The 17,552-nt window shown below is 35.5% G+C and overlaps 1 pseudogene; it reads left to right on the top strand.

Annotated features, from left to right (window-relative positions):
- The first annotated feature begins 328 nt into the window (after positions 1-328).
- Positions 329-17,552, top strand: part of LOC105499740 (dnaJ homolog subfamily A member 1-like) — a 66,156-nt pseudogene continuing 48,932 nt past the window's right edge.

Below are 17,552 nucleotides of genomic sequence, written 5' to 3'. Positions count from 1 at the left end.
TTTATCCATTTTTATCATCTTATTTTATCATGGTATATGAAGTAAACAGTACATTACTAAACCCTAAACTTAGTTCATGTTCCACCTTTGTTTTTCCCATTAATGCTCTGTTTCTGTTCCAGAATTCTATCCAGGGTACCACAATATGTTTGAAAGTCACACCTCCTAAGTCTCCTGGACTTCTACCCTTTCTGTCTTCCCTTGCTTTTTATGTCTTTGTAAGTCTTGATGGGGACTGGCCAGTAGTCTGCAGAATGTTTTCCCATCTGGGTTCGTATTCACCAGAGAAAAAGAGCTAGAATGGATAGACAGATAGATTGATATACCGATGGGTAGACGGCAAGAACTTGGCTTATGGGACTTGCTCAGTAAGACCAAAATCTGCTGGACAGGCCATCAGAAAACATAGGCTGGAAACTTTCAGGCAGGAGTTAAATCTGTAGTCCAGAATTTCTGCTTCCTCAGGAAAACCTCACTTCTTTTCGTTCAGATTTTTTAGGATAATCTCTTTTGCTTAAATTGATTATACAGGCTAAACACATCTGCAAAATTCCTCCACAGCAACACCTAAATTCATGTTTTATTAACTGAGTATTGTAGCTGAGCCTAAGTTGACACATGAACCTGACTATCACACCAAGGTTATGGGATTTTTGAAATCATGCAACAGAGGTGCATCTCATTATATCAGGGTGTATGTGACATCTAGATGACATTACAGTGATATTAACCTTTATCACTTTGGTAAGGGGGCATTTGCCAGGATTCTTCACAGTAAACCCATCACTTTTCCCTCTTTCTTCTCTATTCTTTGGAAATAAGCCACAAAGCCTAGAATGCCCTTGCGGGTAGAAGGAATTAATCTTCACTTCTTATATTGGAGGGTATCTACATATGTTATTTGAAATTTTTCTGTAAGAATCAGTTGTTTCTTTTCCTCATTTATTTCTTTATTCTGTCATTTATCTATATCAGGATAGATTCATGTATATACTTTGGATTACAATCTAGTACTGTATCCCTTTGTTGTTCACATTGTTCCACTGCTGGCCGCTGAGAGCTCTATCAGGTTGGTTCCTATGTCTCTTTGACATGCCCCCATCCTTTTGCTTTTTAATCACTTTTTTTACTTTCTGGTGCTAAAACATATTCCAGGTTCATCTTGTATTTCCCCTGTCCTGGTCCTGGAATCAGCCATTTCTCCAAGAAACCTGTTGCTTTTATTAGAAAATAATATTTAGAAACCAAGAAAGATCTGAATGTGCAGTGTGCTCATTGATAGTGGGTGTCATGGTTTCTAGACCCTCTCAGAAGATAGCACTAGGTAAAATATACTTATACTAACCTGTATATCTATAATTGTTTCTATATTTATCCAACTGTATCTTTAGTAAGCTAAACATTAGTTTATACCAATGTGTCCAATTCTACTCCAGCAGTGCAGGGCTCATTATAGACTTTCTTTCTTATTTATCAGTGACTTCCTTCTCTAACAGTGACAAACCTGGCCCCCACACCCAAAATCCATTTACATATTTGTTCAACATCAGTATCCACGTAAAGCACTTTTAGAATTGTTAACCCATACGCCTGTGCAAAAAAAAAAAAAAAAACAAAAACAAAAAACTAGAGTACAGTGTTTACGTCTAGTTCTTTTTCTGTAGTCTTACAATTTCTAGTAAAAAATTCATTTACCAAAGTTACTTGTTAGGATTTTTTTTTAGGTTGCATACATTAAACTTTACTTTCTATGTATAATTCTAGGAATTTTGATATGTATAGTGGTGTATCATCCCCCCAGGACCACAGAGAATGTTTCCTTCATCCTAAAATTTCCTCTGTGCAACCTCTTTGCAGACAACCACTGCCACTTCCTTAAATTTTCCTAGATTTTTAATATTGGTTTTTTTTCAGTCTTTTTCTTTATATGTTTTATTGAATAATTATAGAGGAAGCTCAACCAAAGTAGGCTAACCATATAGCATCTTTCTGTTCATTCTGTTTTGAACAACTGTTTTCCAAGCTCTTCATTCTGTTTTGAACAACTGTTTTCCAGGCTCTTCATATTGCCATGCATTTGGATGGGTAGAGAATATATACACAAGGATACTTTTTATTAAAGGTCATGTTCACTGTAGTAGCATATTTGAAATTTCAATTATTTTATTTCTTTATAGTTTATACTTAAGATATAGTTAAAAATCAACAGAAGCTTTAGTTTTAAAAACCAATTAAAATCACAAAAATATTTTATGTCATACTAATGACAGTATATTAAGGAAGAAAGTACAATGACATATGTGAATTATACTTTCTGTTAGTTATAGTAATTATATATCTAATTCTGTGTTTTAAAATAATTGTATACTAAATGTAGCAACTTAAAACAGATCAACCCTGAGGTTCAGTGTTTCATGCCTGTAATCCTAGCACTTTGGGAGGCCAAGGCAGGGGAACCTCTTGAGGCCAGGAATTGGAGACCAGGCTGGGCAACATAATGAGAGCCTATCTCTAAAAAAAAAAAAAAAAGAAAAGAAAGAAAGAAAGGAATGAAAAATTAGCTGGATGTGGTGGCACATGTTTGTAGTCCTAACAACCTCGGAGGCTAAGGTGGGAGGATCGCTTGATCCCAGAAATTTAAAACTGCAGTGAGCTATGATTGTGCCACTGTACTATAGCCTGGGTGACAGAGTGACTCTCAAAGAAAAAAAAAGTCAACTCTGTACCTTTAGAATATACATGAATTTCATTGTCATATTTATTTTGGAATCTACAAATATTAAACCAGTAGATTATTAAGTTTTACTTCTCCTGTACCAGAGAAATCTCTGGAGGCCACTTTGTTTTCTGATAAACTGATATCTCAGGCCAAGTGTGCATGGGTATGTGTGTGGTTATTGGGGGAAGGAGCTGAGATTCATCTTTGAATAAATTTATAATCTTATCTTCTCTGACTCCATAGAACTCAGCCTGCTTAAGTACCAAACAATATTGAAGAAAATATGTTCAGAGAATTTTGAAATAAAGTCTAATTATCTTTAAAATAGACAAACAGAATTAGATTATTTTTTCCATGATAATAATTATCTCTTGTGGAAAATAGCAGTTGGATGAATTTAGAAAATGAATGAATTACGTTATATAATGTGTATACCCATTTCGTGATACCATTTTTTAAGACAGAGAATTTCTGTAATAGCAAATCACTTACCATAAGAAACTCATAGATTTTTTTTTCATTAATTTGCATTCTTCACAACAACTAACAGAAAAGTATTGTGATTGTGCCTCACCTGCAATTTGGTGGGCAAACTGGTACACCTACTTTAACCTCTATGATCAAATGACACATTTTAGGAAAGCCTGTTGCCTTGACAAATATGATTCTCAACTGAATTTAAATAATGCATTTTGAACAATACTTGCAGTTGAGAATACAGAGCATTTGTAACTTTGCTAAATAACATGGAAGGCCACAAAGGGTAGGAATGTGTTTTTGCTGTTGTTGTTTTGTATAGACCTGGGAAAGCCTTTCCCCTTATTATCATCCTAGGGTTTGAGAGATAGAGGGGACTACAGATGTCATCTAGATGTCAGGTTTTGTAACTCATGCTTGTTTTTACAGGTGAATATTTCTTGTCGTTCCATTATCTCTTTACTAAAAATAAATGTGGCGAATGCTAATGGAATGTGATCTCTTTGGGAAAATATTCAACAGAATGATTAATTAATTGAGAGAAAGGTTAGGTGATAGCTGAAATAAAAATTAGTGTTTTTTAATTCAACATTCAAAAACACATTTGACATTTTGTTGTAAACTATGTTTCTAGCAGCTGTTAGGGTAATTGTTTTGCTAGTTTCTAATTGCAGATGTTGGCAGCTGGAAATTAGAAGCAAGTAGTAGTTTCTTTAGAGACTTGAATTAAATGTGTGAAAACATGAGATTATGCTTTTTCAGTTATCTTCAACACAGCTACGAAGATCGGAGTTTTAGAATCTCTACTAATTATTTTAACGGTCAGATAACCTTAAATATTAAAAAGCTTTAAGCCTTTACTAGATATATAAAGGCCTGTCACTTTTCAAAAGTAAGTTAGATGACAAAGAAGTCTCTGCGGCCAGAGAAAAGAAGGAAAAATAAAGATTTATTTGAATAATTAAATAAAAGACGGGGGTTTATTAAATTATTCAGAAAATTGCTTCAATTTTCCCACTTGGCCTTGGCTGTGCAGACCTGAGAAAATGGTCTTTTCTCCTACATTTAATCTCCAGAGCAACCTAAAAGGATGCTGACAAACATTAATTTTGCATTATAAAATAGTCTCGGCAAGTGACAGCAATTTCAAGATTAATGTGTTGGCCTCCTGAGATTTCAGTAAGGAAAAAAGGTTCTCTTAAACTGTGTATTCAAGTCTTATATAGTATTGGTCACTGTCTTGCAATGGTATTTTCCAATCAAACAGACTTCTGAAAAGACTATGGGTTCTCTAGCAGCTAGGAATGAAGAGTGCCTGTTCCTACAGGTATGGTTTCTATTGTGCAATTCACTGAGCTAGTGACTCACACTAAGTCTCTGGGATGCTTCTTTAAGATATATATTCAGGTGTAGGATAGAGAATAAAGGCAATAAAGATAAGGAATTTAAAACATACCCAAACTTTTGCTCTATCAAAGTTACTGTTAAGAGAATGAAAACATAATCTGTAGGCTGGGAGAAAATTTGCAAGTCACCAGTCTGATAACTTGTATCCAGAATTTTTTTCAAAGCCCTCAAAATTCAACAAAATAAGAAAAAAAAAATTACTCAATAAAAAAATGGGCCAAAGATTTGAACAGCTTCACCAAAGATGTACAAGTGGCAATAAGAACATGAAAATATGCTCAATATTATTCACCATTAGGGAAAAACAAATTAAAACCATAAGATACTACTATGTACTTATGAGAATGGTTAAAAGTTAAATCTTACAATACCAAGCGATGGCAAGAATGTAAAACTACTATAAATCTCATACATTGCGGGTGAGCATGCAAAAAGGTACAGCTACTCTGGAAAACAGGCAATATTTTATATTTAAGTGAATGCTTAGCCATATGACCCAGCAGTTCCATTCCTAGCTATTACCTAGCAAAATAGAAATTTCTGTTTGTGCAAAAACCTGTATGTGGATTTTGTTTTATAGAAGCTCTGTTTATAATCACCCAAACATGAAAATAACTCTATGTCTTTCAATGGGTAAGAAAACTATAGTTCAAAAATAAAATGGAATATATTCAGCAATATAAAGGAATGGGGAATTGATATACACAACAACATGGACGAATTTTGAAAGCTTTATGTTAAGTTTAAAATCCAGTTTTCAAAAGTCTTTAATAAATTAATTAATTTATGTGACATTCTGGAAATAGGAAAAACCACAGCAATGGGAACAGATCAGTAATTACCAGGGTGGGAATAGGAGGAATCAGGTTGGTGATTCTAATTCCATATTCTGATTGTGGGAGTGGTTATTTAAATCTATGTGTTGAAATTAATAAACTATATACCAAAAAGTTAATTTTAATGCATATTAACTTTTAAAAGTTTTAAATTAAAATTAGCTTGTTAAGCACTCAAATTGTGATGTAATAATCCATCTGTTCCTAGTTTTACCTGTTTCTCTTACTTTTTTTGCTGCAAATTGTTTGTTGACATTTTCAAATTAGTAATAATTACCTATGCTGTGGAGAGATTGGTGGGAGAAAGGCTTGAAAAATTTCTCACCATTAATCAAGTCTCCTGGGTCTTTAAAAATAAGTTTCTGATATAATGTACATTTTATCTCATAGTCTACCCTCAGGATATTGCCAAACCCTCTTTTAAAGAAAATAAGGAAGCAGGGTCTGGGCCATTACCAGTCTTTGGGACAGGACATTTTGGAGTCTACCATGCTAGAGCTAATAGGCGCAATTTGAAAATGTGGGGCTTCTGCCTCCTAAATTCTGCGGTGATGACTCCAGAGTAATCAAGGCATCAGAAATAGAAAAGCCCTGCAAATCAGGGTCTCTGTTACTGAGAGGTCCTAAATAGTAATCCTGGCCAAAGTATCAAGCTCTAACTCCCTCTGTGGCAGCCACAGTGCTATCAGAAGGCTAAATCCATCCTCTCTTTCAGAGTTCAGCCTCTCTCCCACACTCACATGGCAATAATTGAAACTTTGGGTACATTTGCCTTGCCTTTCCGTATATGATTCTACACTGAATAAATCCTGCAGCTTTTATGCCATCCACTTTATCTCCTCTTTCTTCTCAACTTAAAGTCCCACTTTTCTGAATACTCTCAGAAAGGGCAGGCATAAATCCGAAACTATACATCAGATTAGACTAGAAATCCCTATAGAGCTCTCTAGTCCCTGTAGCTCAGTCTTCAGATCAGGTGTGGAATCAGGATAAAAAGGCATGATTATCCAGAATAAATGGCCATGGCTCGTTCCACAGAGACCAGCGTAAAACTTGGAGGGGAGACTTATCTTGTTAATTCTCAGCAGCTGTCTTTAGGTTTTAGCAGCTGTTTGGGAGTTTAATGAGAGTAGAGGAGAATAGCTCTCTATTTGGAAATGCAAGAGGGTTTTGGACTAATTTTTTTCCAAAGAATTGGTGCTGAATGCATAAATGAGCTCCTAATATTTTTCACGTCTTGCATTTTAGCATGTTGAATTGTAAAGGGTTAAATAGATTTAAAGAGTTTTTAAGTTCCTCCAGCAAAGGTGAAATATTGGCCAACTGGTAGATCACTTAGAAATTGCCCATCATAATTTCTGCATGAGGGTTTATGAGGTCAAACAGGAAAAAAAGAGATGAATAATTTTAAAGCTGTCAGAGACCCAGGTGGGAGTTAAGTTAATGACTGCACTGTTCTGAATGGAGAGGCTACCTGTATCCTGGAGCAGATGTACTCGTATCCTAAGTCTTGTAAGTGCCTTTCCTTGTCTCCGTTCCTCAGAGTGTGACTATAGGACCACATATGATGCTTTTGGACTCTGCAGTTACCCACAAGCATGTCCTTTATATAGTGTATATTCTATAATGTGTCAGTGTTTTTGTCATAAAATATTATTTATCATATTTATGCCTATCAATCAACAAGTGGATAAAGAAACGTTGGAATACTACTCAGCCACAAAAAGGAATGAATTAACGGCATTCACAGCAACCTGGATGTGATTGGAGACTATTATTCTAAGTGAAGTAACTCAGGAATGGAAACCAAACATTGTATGTTCTCACGCATAAGTGGGAGCTAAGCTATGAGGATGCAAAGCTATAAGAATGATACAGTGAACTTTGGGGACTCCAGGGGAAAGGGTGAGAAGCTGTTGAGGAATAAAAGGCTACAAATGGGGTTCAGTGTATACTGCTTGGCTGATCAGTACACCATAATCTCACGAATCACCACTAAAGTACTTACTCATGTAACACCTGTTCCCCAAAAACCTATGGAAATAAAAAAATTTAAAAAAATTACTTATCATATTTAATTTTAAAAGGACACAATAATTTATTTTGTCGAGAGCAAAACCAATTTCCTGATTAAGTTTATGAGGCACTTATTTAACTTGAGTGATAATTTAGGATAAGATGTTCCACAAGTTTTTTGCTAGAATAGGTACATTTCAAGAAAAAAATTGCACCCACCTCTATGTATTCAAAAGCTTTCTCTTAAGTTCTAAAAAATGCTCACTGATTGACATCACAGTGAGTGAGATTTCTTAATACAGAGGCCTATTTTTTTTTTTCTAATTTCACCCAGATGCTATAGAACCTCTTGTTCACTGACACTATATCACAGTACTGGTGTCTTTAGACATCAAAGCCATGACTTTCTGATAATCCTGCCTCCTATCTCTTCTTTTATATTGATCCTTATTTTCACAACCTTTCCAAACTGTTTAAATCATTGTAATACTGCAATGTATTTGCAGTTATCAAAAATCATTATTCACTTTTTAAAAATAGTTTTGACAATGCTCTGGTTATTCTTACTGATGTGATAGAATCATTCTCTCAATACCTCCTTCACTCCTTCCAACAAAATCATAAATTTACTTAGAAATATATTAATCTATAATTAATAAAGTTATACACTCTGCCTTCCTGATGGGCAGGGACCATAACTGGCCATTGTATCTCAGATTTAGCACAGAGTGGAAAACACAGTCAACAGTAACACTTGCTACATGTTTACTGAATGAATAAATAATTCTCATCATACTTCCCCACAGCTTCAGAAGGAAAAATAGTACTTCCGACACTGGACCTTATGTCTCCCTTTATGTATGAAAATTTTCTGTACCTCTGTTTCTGTTTCTCTGACTGCCTTTCACATCTTCCCCGAAACTTTGTCCTCCAATGTTAAACTCGGCTTACGGCTTTTGAGCTGTCCTCTTTCTTCTAGAATGTTCCAGTCCAAGAGCAGGTGGCTTCTGAATTGATTCTAGAATGCTTTTCTGGCTCATGCAACTTCATCTACTTCACCTCCACTATACCAGAAACTAGTCAAACATTTTTATTTTTTCTTTTAATTAATATCATTTCATATCATACCAAATGATGAAGCATGCTTCTCTCATAATAAAAGAAAATAATTTAAAAAATTAAGTTCCAAACAATGATATTGCAGTTGCCCAGTAAAATAAGAAATAGAATACATTTTCCACTGGGCGCAGTGGCTCACATCTGTAATCCCAGCACTTTGGGAGGCCGAGGTGGGTGGATCACCTGAGGTCTGGAGTTCGAGACCAGCCTGACCAACATGGTGAATTCCTATCTCTACTAGAAACACAAATTGGCCAGGCATGTTGGCGGGCACCTGTAATCCCAGCTTCTTGGGAGGCTGAGACAGGAGAATCGTTTGAACCCAGGGGAGCGGAGGTTGCAGTGAGCCAAGATCCCGCCACTACACTCCAGCCTGGGCAAGAAGAGCAAAACTCCATCTCAAAAAAAAAAAAAAAAAGAAACAGAAAACATTTTTGGTTTATTCAATTCAAAAATCATCTATTGAGAACTTAGAACTTACTGTGTGTCAGGCTCTGTGCTGGCCACTTAAAATATTTCATTTCAACATCGCAACACTATGAGGTAGATGTAATTTTGATTCCCAAGTTCCACGTGAGGGCACTAAGGCTTGAAGAAGTTAAATGGACCTAAAATGGAAAAGTACAGCTGGCATTGGAACCCAGGTGATTTTGACTCTAGGATCAGGGCCCTTGAGCGCAATGTTATTATGTCCTCCCAAATTCACGTACACAAATCAACATTTACACCAAGTTTGGAGATATCGTTAAATATTATTTTATACCAGAGTCACAGTTAACAACTGCATTTCAACAGGCTCCATTCAGAGCATTAACTCATGACTCCTTTCAATGGAGATAATGGCTGAACAAACTCTCTAAGCTCTAGGTAGAGTCATCCCTTGATATTCTACTGGTGATGTGCAAGGATATTTTAACCAAGGGAAGTGCAAAAAGGGTGAGAACAATTTTTTAAAAAAGTAAACCAAAGAGAAAGCAGATGTATTTCTAAAGCAACTAGCTTTACACAGAGTGCCCTGGACTTAGAAGCATTGAGAAAAAAATTGCCTGTTGTCATAGACCCAAACTGGCTGGAAAGCAGGGCAGTCTCTGTGCAGGTGAGAGGGCAGCAGGTTGCAGCAGCTTGTATTTGCCATGTGTCTTCATCCACCTCTGTGCATCCTCTGGCGTTCCCCCTATCTGCCCATTTAATACTAAATACCTAAAGTGCATTTTAAAGTCTCGTATCAGATTTGTCCTGTTGAAAAGCTATTAAGCTAGTTACCCTGCAGCCCAGAGGGCTCTTCTTCAGTAAAACTGATTGTACCACAGCATCACCATTAGAACAGCCCTCCATGGCTGCCTGCATAATTCCTGCGAAAGGTCACCAGTACTTCAACTACAAAGGCCTTTTTTCTTTTACCAAAAAAAAAAAAAAAAAAAAAAGGAAGAAAATGGTAAATCGGTATTTTCAATTTTTCAAGAACAAAACTGACATAAAAGCCCAGACACATTTTTTTTCCTTCTTCTCACTGTACTCATAATAACTGCATTCAATTGCAAACCTTGGAAAGAAAGTTACCTCATTATGTTATGATCTAAGCCAAAATCCATTTTAATGTCTATTCCTGTATCTAGATATTGATTCTATTCTTCAGATATCCCACCTGGAAGTGTGGAAATTTCTAGCATTGGATGACATAAAGCAGAATCTGGGCACTATTTTAGGCTGATTTTGTAATGATAAGCCACTCTGCCCCGCAGTGGAGTAATAAACAAGCTCCCTGCAAGGTGCCCATGGGGAACCACAGTGAGAAATAGCTGATCTCCTGTGTGACATCAGTTCAAAGCAGTTGTCCTACATCCAACCTTGAGACTGGGGTAAGACTGTGTGTGATGGATTCATACCTGGTAGAATATAATAGAATATAACGGGATTGTGAGTTGCATCGAAGCAGTACATTAACAGATTATCAGATTATCAATTTTTCCTTCATAAGTACCCTATCTTCTCACATCCAAGCTACCTGTAAGTACTCATCTTTTAAAATCACTCTCTCTCTCTCTGTCCTGTTTTCTGTGAGCACATTCTCAGTGAAAAGCACACTCAGAGGCTGAGAAAGCAAAAGCTGAAGGAATTGTCAGTGAAACTTGGCCTTTATCGTAAACAAAAATTAGATTCTTTAAATAGTTTATGAATGAAATATAGTTTGATAAGCACTATTTCTTCTGATTTCTTATAAATGGACAACTCTTTCTCTGGATTTTACCCTGAATAATTTAAAGACAAATTTTCTATTGTTTTGGCATTAAAAATAGTTTTTCTTTCCAAGATAAAGGACTAGAAAGCTCTAGCATTGTCATGAGGATAAGGACACTGAAAGACAAAGATTTACTAATGCCTCCTCAATCCAAAACACATAGGAGCAAAGAAAATTCATTTTAAAATGTGAGCATCTTGCCCATCATGGTTGAGAGGAAACTGTTTCTATAAGTAATTCAGAAATATACTTTACTGGACTCCTGGACAATTTCACTTTCTTAGAGGGGGAATAATAGGTCAGTGGACTGTGGGATAACCTGTTTATTTGGTGATTTAGGGTAGAATAAAGGAGGTAGACAAGAAAGTTTTAAAAAATCACAGTAGTGAGGCAGTCCTAAAAATTCAACTTAAAAACTAAACATTGTTAGGATTTTCCAGTAAGATTCTTGAAGCTAATAGCCTTGTGATAGAGACTATAATAAAGATAGCAAAATTGAGGCACAAGAAATTCAGTTATTTTCATAACATCCGATTTAAATTCCCACAGCTCTTTCATGACACTTAACTGGTCCATTTGTTCAACTGTGCCACATCCTCTGATATTCTTGTTTAGGAAAAAATAAAATATTACCTGAAGTTTTCACACTTGGTGATCCTGAACCTTCTATAGTCCTAGATTTTATTCTGTTTAAGAGGTAAATCCTTTCACTCCTTATAATTATCATTTAAAAGACTTTAGGCACTGTGCTAGACAAGAAAGGTAAAGATAGACAGTGGTTCCACCTTTTAAAGGGACAGAAGATAAAATATGCACATATAAAATAGCTGGACAATTATCCCTAGACACATAGACAAGGGTCTCAAACACTTAATAACTAAAGAGCTAAAAGAATTAAAACATGGAATAAGGATCCTCTTGGGATAAAGTTAAAGAACTTTCATTAAGGATGTCATTTGAGTTCAGTCTTAAAGTAATCATAGGACTTGGTTGAGAGGATAAATATAGTGTGGGGAGAATAAAATCTTGTCATTTAAGAAAAAGCAGCAAAATCAAGCAGGGCATGCTTTCTCTTAATAATTAAATATTTTTTTTCCTAACCTACATCTTCTGCAAATGCTGATAAACATCAATAACACAGAAAAGCCTGCAATGTTCTAGGCACAATAGGAAAATAAGGAGAGTTAAGATATAAGAAGCATTCAATAAGTATTAGAAGAATGAATTAATTAATGAGTGATGTTGGTGAGATGATAAAATAAAAATAATGTCTTACTATAGAATTTCATATTCAGTTGCTTTCTTACCAAAAAAAGAAAAAAAGAAAAAAAAAAAGAATTTGAAATGGCCTGAAATTATTTCTCTTAGCTTTAGGAACCCTGCCGTGCTGCCTCCTCTGCAGACCACACTGAACAACAAAAATTGAAGAAATCAATTTCAACATTTGCTTTGGAGACAATGAAGAATGTGATCCCTGTTTGCTAAAATTCAGTTGGAGATGTCAGCATTCAGCTTTATCTTCTACTGCTGCCCCAAGGCAGAGCCAAAAGAGGCTACTGTGGTTGTGTGAACATGCCTTTTCTCTCTTCCACACCATGCATGTCCTAAGGGAGAATCTGACTTTTGAGGAAAATGAAGCTTGTACAATTTGGAAGGGGGTACTTTTAAAAAATACAAAATTAGAAATGCAAACAGCTATAGAGCCTTGGAAGGAGTCCATGCAAGTGAGAGACATGCAAGTTGAAGAGTCAGGAGATTAACAGTAAATCCATGTATTCTCTGCATTTTGTGACTGGTCGTGTCTTTCTACATGCCTTTTGGGTAAACAACTTGAATTTCTTCATATGAATACTGAAACGTTACAATATGCAATTTTCTCTGACACTTTGACACCCAAACAAGAAGCACAATCACTCCAGAACTGCTCATTTTCCTGTCATTAATACAATTTATTTAGTTGTTTTGCAATCGGTTATGTGTATTTCTGTTTCCGTATTTATTTATTTTGAGACAGAGTCTCGCTCTGTCACCAGGCTGGAGTGCAATGGCGCCATCTCAGCTCTCTGCAACCTCCACCTTCCAGGTTCAAGCAATTCTCCTGCCTCAGCCTCCCGAGTAGCTGGGACTACAGGCAATTGCCACCACACCTGGCTAATTTTTTTATTTTTAGTAGAGACGGGGTTTCACCATGTTGGCCAGGATGGTCTCCATCTCCTGACCTCGTGATCTGCCCACCTTGGCCGCCCAAAGTGCTGGGATTACAGGCGTGAGCCACCGCGCCCAGCCAGTTATATGTATTTTTGAGACCTCTGTTAGACTGTGAGCTCCTTGAGGGCAGAATCTTTGCCTTTGCATCCACAGCACAGAGATCTCGATACAAGGTTAATTGCATGATCGGCTAAATTATGTTTTTTGTTACACAAATTACACATGCTTAAAAAGACAAAAATATTACTATTTTTATATAAACTAAGTAAGGTTTTTACCGGACTATTGCTGTTGATTAAAGAGCGGCACCGGAACAGCAGGTTAGTTTTCTGACATATTTTTTTTTCTTATACCAAGGAGGTGATTTTAAAGAAGTGTAGAAAGTTACAAAAACTTACACATACAAACAGTCAAACACGCTGAACACATCTGCAAGTAGCCTAGAAGCACTTTCTTCTTAGTCACGATGATCATTTTCAAATGAATGATCTAAATTGGAGTTTTGCCAGCAAAACAATTAAAGACTCTATTGCAAAATATAACCAGTATAATCTTTGATTAACAAATTATATTGTGGAAATAACAATGGAACATTAAATATACCATTTTGTGAACGTACTATAATGAGTTTCAGAAAAAAAAAGAAATCATTGTGTACTATTTTCTGGGCTGTGGCTTGGATTTACACAGAGGGAGAATAAAAAGAAATTAGAACAAGCCTGAAGTTTTTGCTTTTTAATATTATTTTTCTGCAGCAAAGCCTATAGGAGCAATTAAATTGGAAAATAGAAACCACACTGGCTGTTTTTTTAATAAAGTCACAAAAAATAAACATACAACTACATTAAAGCAAGAAGATATAAGAAGAGAAAAAAAAAGAAAAACACACCATATTTTGTGTACCTCTAAATCCCATCCCCTTCCCAAAAGGTATTTTCTGTTTCTGAGATTTGCTTGTCTTTACTTCAGCCATATACAGCTTATAAGCACCACTTAAGATTTATTATTTTCAATATCTAAATATGATGAGAAGTATTTATTATAGCAACAAAATAAAGATGAATAATACAGACTACTACATTATAAATGGTCTAAGAACTAAAGTACTTAATTGATTTACATAGATATTGATGAAAATAATATAGATGTCATAACTCGGTTTTTGTTTCTGGCTTGGTTTCAATAAGAGTTTCAAGTTAACAGTCAAATCTACCTTTTCTTTGAATTCATCAGCAAATATTAGCACATGGACAAAGTATAGGACTGGTAATCTTGTCATGTTACTTTTTTCTCCCTCTTTTGTGTACAATTCTCATATGAAAAAGGGGAGAGCAAGTTCAAAAAGATCTAAAATACATAAGCTTATTACTATTATTTCATACAATGAGTGGCTTTTTTCTAGTTTAAAAAGTAACTTTTTGGGAGCTATGGCAATTCTGATATAATCTGAAATCACCTATGTTAATTAATTTGATTTGCAAAATATGGCTTTCCAAAAATCAGATTTTTTCAATTTTAGCTTCCCACCCTGCTTCTTTTTCACTATCAGCAAAATAAGATATGAAGAAAAGGCAAAGAGAATAGAAAAATCTGATCTCTTCTGTCTCATAAAATATATGCTTAGACTAGGCTTTTTAGTTGTTATTTGATACAAAGATTATTATTTTGAATTATGGATGCAATTAATGATTTAAAAAGTCATTATTAACATTATTCTGGTTTTATTAAACAAGAAAATCTGGTAGCCATTATCAGTTTCCCACAACATAATCACCATAGTTGGAGGAATAGCATAATTTTGGAAATTATAATGTAATTAAATTTCACAAGTGTTTTCTGTATTTATACTTTGAAAAAATTTGTAAACGTGTTCTTACTCTACTGTGTGCACACAAAGATCTGCTGTTCTATTTGCTTTTTATTTCTCATAAAAATAAAACTGAATTATAGGAGCCACTATGTTAACTACAGTTTTTAGCACCTCTGTTTATCATTGCAATCAAATTATATTGAAAGCCACTGAAAACTTAACAGATACACTTATTTTGTTGACCTTCACTATATGTCAAGAAAATGGGACAATGTAATCTTTATTTGCAGGCTAAAATCATTTTAAAGTTTTCATGGAGAAAATAAAATCAAAAGTACAAAACGCCAAATTATCCAAATGAAACGTAGTTCACTTCATTCAGTTAAATAGTTTCTTTTAACACAAAAGATTAAAAGATGCCAAAGACAAAAGTGAATGGAGGAAAAAGAAAAAGAGAGGGAGAAGAGGAAGAAGGAAAAGGAGATAAAGACAGCAGTCTCTCTTCCGGCCATTTTCAAACTGAGTCACTTGGTTTGCTTTTAGCCAGAAAAAGGTTCTGTATTTTCCTGTCAAACTTTGAAAATCAATCTATATTTTCAATATTTATCAATATTTGTTCATATAACTTTTTAGTAAAACTTGTAAAGAAAAAGAAAATGAGGCCCCAATGTTTTCTTGATTCAGTACCTAAATGACCAAAGAGCAAGTGCTGCTTTGATGTTGCTGGGTTCAGTTGACTTTCCACTCTCTATCAGCTTGCATCATCAGTAATGTCCTTAGAGCTCTGAATCTTATTTTCATGTGTTTCTGCCTCCCAGATGTGATGTTAATACAGCCAGTAAACTAAGCACATAAAATTCATAAGAAGAGCCACAACTCACAGCCTTCTTAAGTCTCTTTTGGTCAAGCAAAAGAAAAAACAAACAGACTCTAGAACCCAATAAGCAAATGATTGAAATAACGAGAGAACAGCAGATGAATGTCAGCTGTGATGATTAGAGAAAGGGTGTGGGCTCAATTTCTAAATGTGTAAGAAAGAGAAGTGTGAGAAAGAATTGAGAATTATACCACTTGGTAGGAGGTCAATGCAATTATATTCAGTGAAAAAACAAAATCTCTATGCAGAAATTAATGATGAACCAAAATATGCAGTGGACTCTGCAGGACAAGTTAAGTATATTAGTTTATCGTAATTCCATTTGCTGTTTCTAGAGTAGGAACTGGCTATTGAGCTATTGACTGAAGATGATTAGGGGACAGAAGAGCAAAAATAAAGAAAAAAGACATAATGGAAGAAAGAAAAGAAGAAAGGAAGGAATTATGAGGTCAATTTTTTAACTCACAGCCAAGAAAGGCTAGAAGCTCTTACTAGGATTTATAAAACAAAAAATTAAAATTGTAAATATCTTCTGACAAAGAGAATCTATATGACTTGCTGATATAATCAGTTTGTATCTTTATTCAACAAAAAGTTGTGTACTCATGTAACAACCTTATTTAAATATATACAGACTTATGAGAATGTGTGTTAAACGAGTTTGCCTAAAGGGGGTTTGGATTATAATCCCCAAAGATACAATCCTAAATGCCATAATCCCAAATGTTGAAATCTCAAAAGATCAAAATTTCTAAAGTCTAAAATCCCCAATGTCTAAAATCTTGAAATTCACAATCACAGAATAGGTGCATCATGTTAGGTAGAACTATTACCTTGTTATTGTCTTTATTTGGAAATTAAGTATGGTTTAAGGCAAGGGTGTCCAATCTTTTGTCTTCCCTGGGTCACACTGAAAGAAGAATTGCCTTGGGCCACAGATAAAATACACTAACACTAACAACAGCTGATGAGATTTTTTTTAAATCACAAAAATTCTCATAATGTTTTAAGAAAGCTTATCAATTTGCATTGGGCTACATTCAAAGCCGTCCAGGGCCTCATGTGACCCACGGGCCATGGGTTGAACAAGCTTGGTTTAAGGGGTTATTTATGAGTGCTAAATTGACAGTGAGTGAGCTTGTGGACTTAATTTTAGGTGTCAAGTTGACTGGATTAAAGAATGCCTAGAAACCTGGTAAAGCATTATTTTGCATGTGTCTGCGAAGGTATTTCCAGAAGAGATTAAGGTGTGAATCTGAGTGGACTAGGCAGGGAAGACCTGCCCTCAAAGTTGGTAGGCATTGTTCAATCAGACAGGGACCTGGAGAGAACAAATACTGAGGGTAAATTGCTCTCTCTCTGAGAACTGAAAAGACTTTTTACTATTATTATTTATTTATTTATTTATTTATTTATTTATTTATTTTTGAGACAGAGTCTCACTCTGTCACCCACAGGCTGGAGTGCAGTGGTGCGATCTCAGCTCACTGCAACCTCTGCCTCCCAGGTTCAAGCAATTCTCCTGCCTCAGCCTCCCAACTAGCTGGGACTACAGGCGCGTGCCCCCCACATCTGCCTAATATTTGTATTTTTGGTAGAGACGGGGTTTCGCCATGTTGGCCAGGCTGGTCTCAAACTCCTGACCTCAGGTGATCCACCCACCTCGGCCTCCCAAACTGAAAAGACTTTTATCCTGCCACCTTGGACATCAGAACTCTAGGTTTGCTGACTTTTGGACTCCAGGACCTCCACCAGCTGTCTCTTGGGTCCTGAAGTTTTTGATCTCAGATTGAAACTTATACCAGCTACCTGGGTTCTGAAGTTACTAGACTTGGACTGAGTCA

The sequence above is a fragment of the Macaca nemestrina genome, chromosome 5 (genome assembly GCF_043159975.1).
Source record: "Macaca nemestrina isolate mMacNem1 chromosome 5, mMacNem.hap1, whole genome shotgun sequence".
NCBI classification, from domain to species: domain Eukaryota; kingdom Metazoa; phylum Chordata; class Mammalia; order Primates; family Cercopithecidae; genus Macaca; species Macaca nemestrina.
This window is presented reverse-complemented; position numbering and strand designations above follow the sequence as displayed.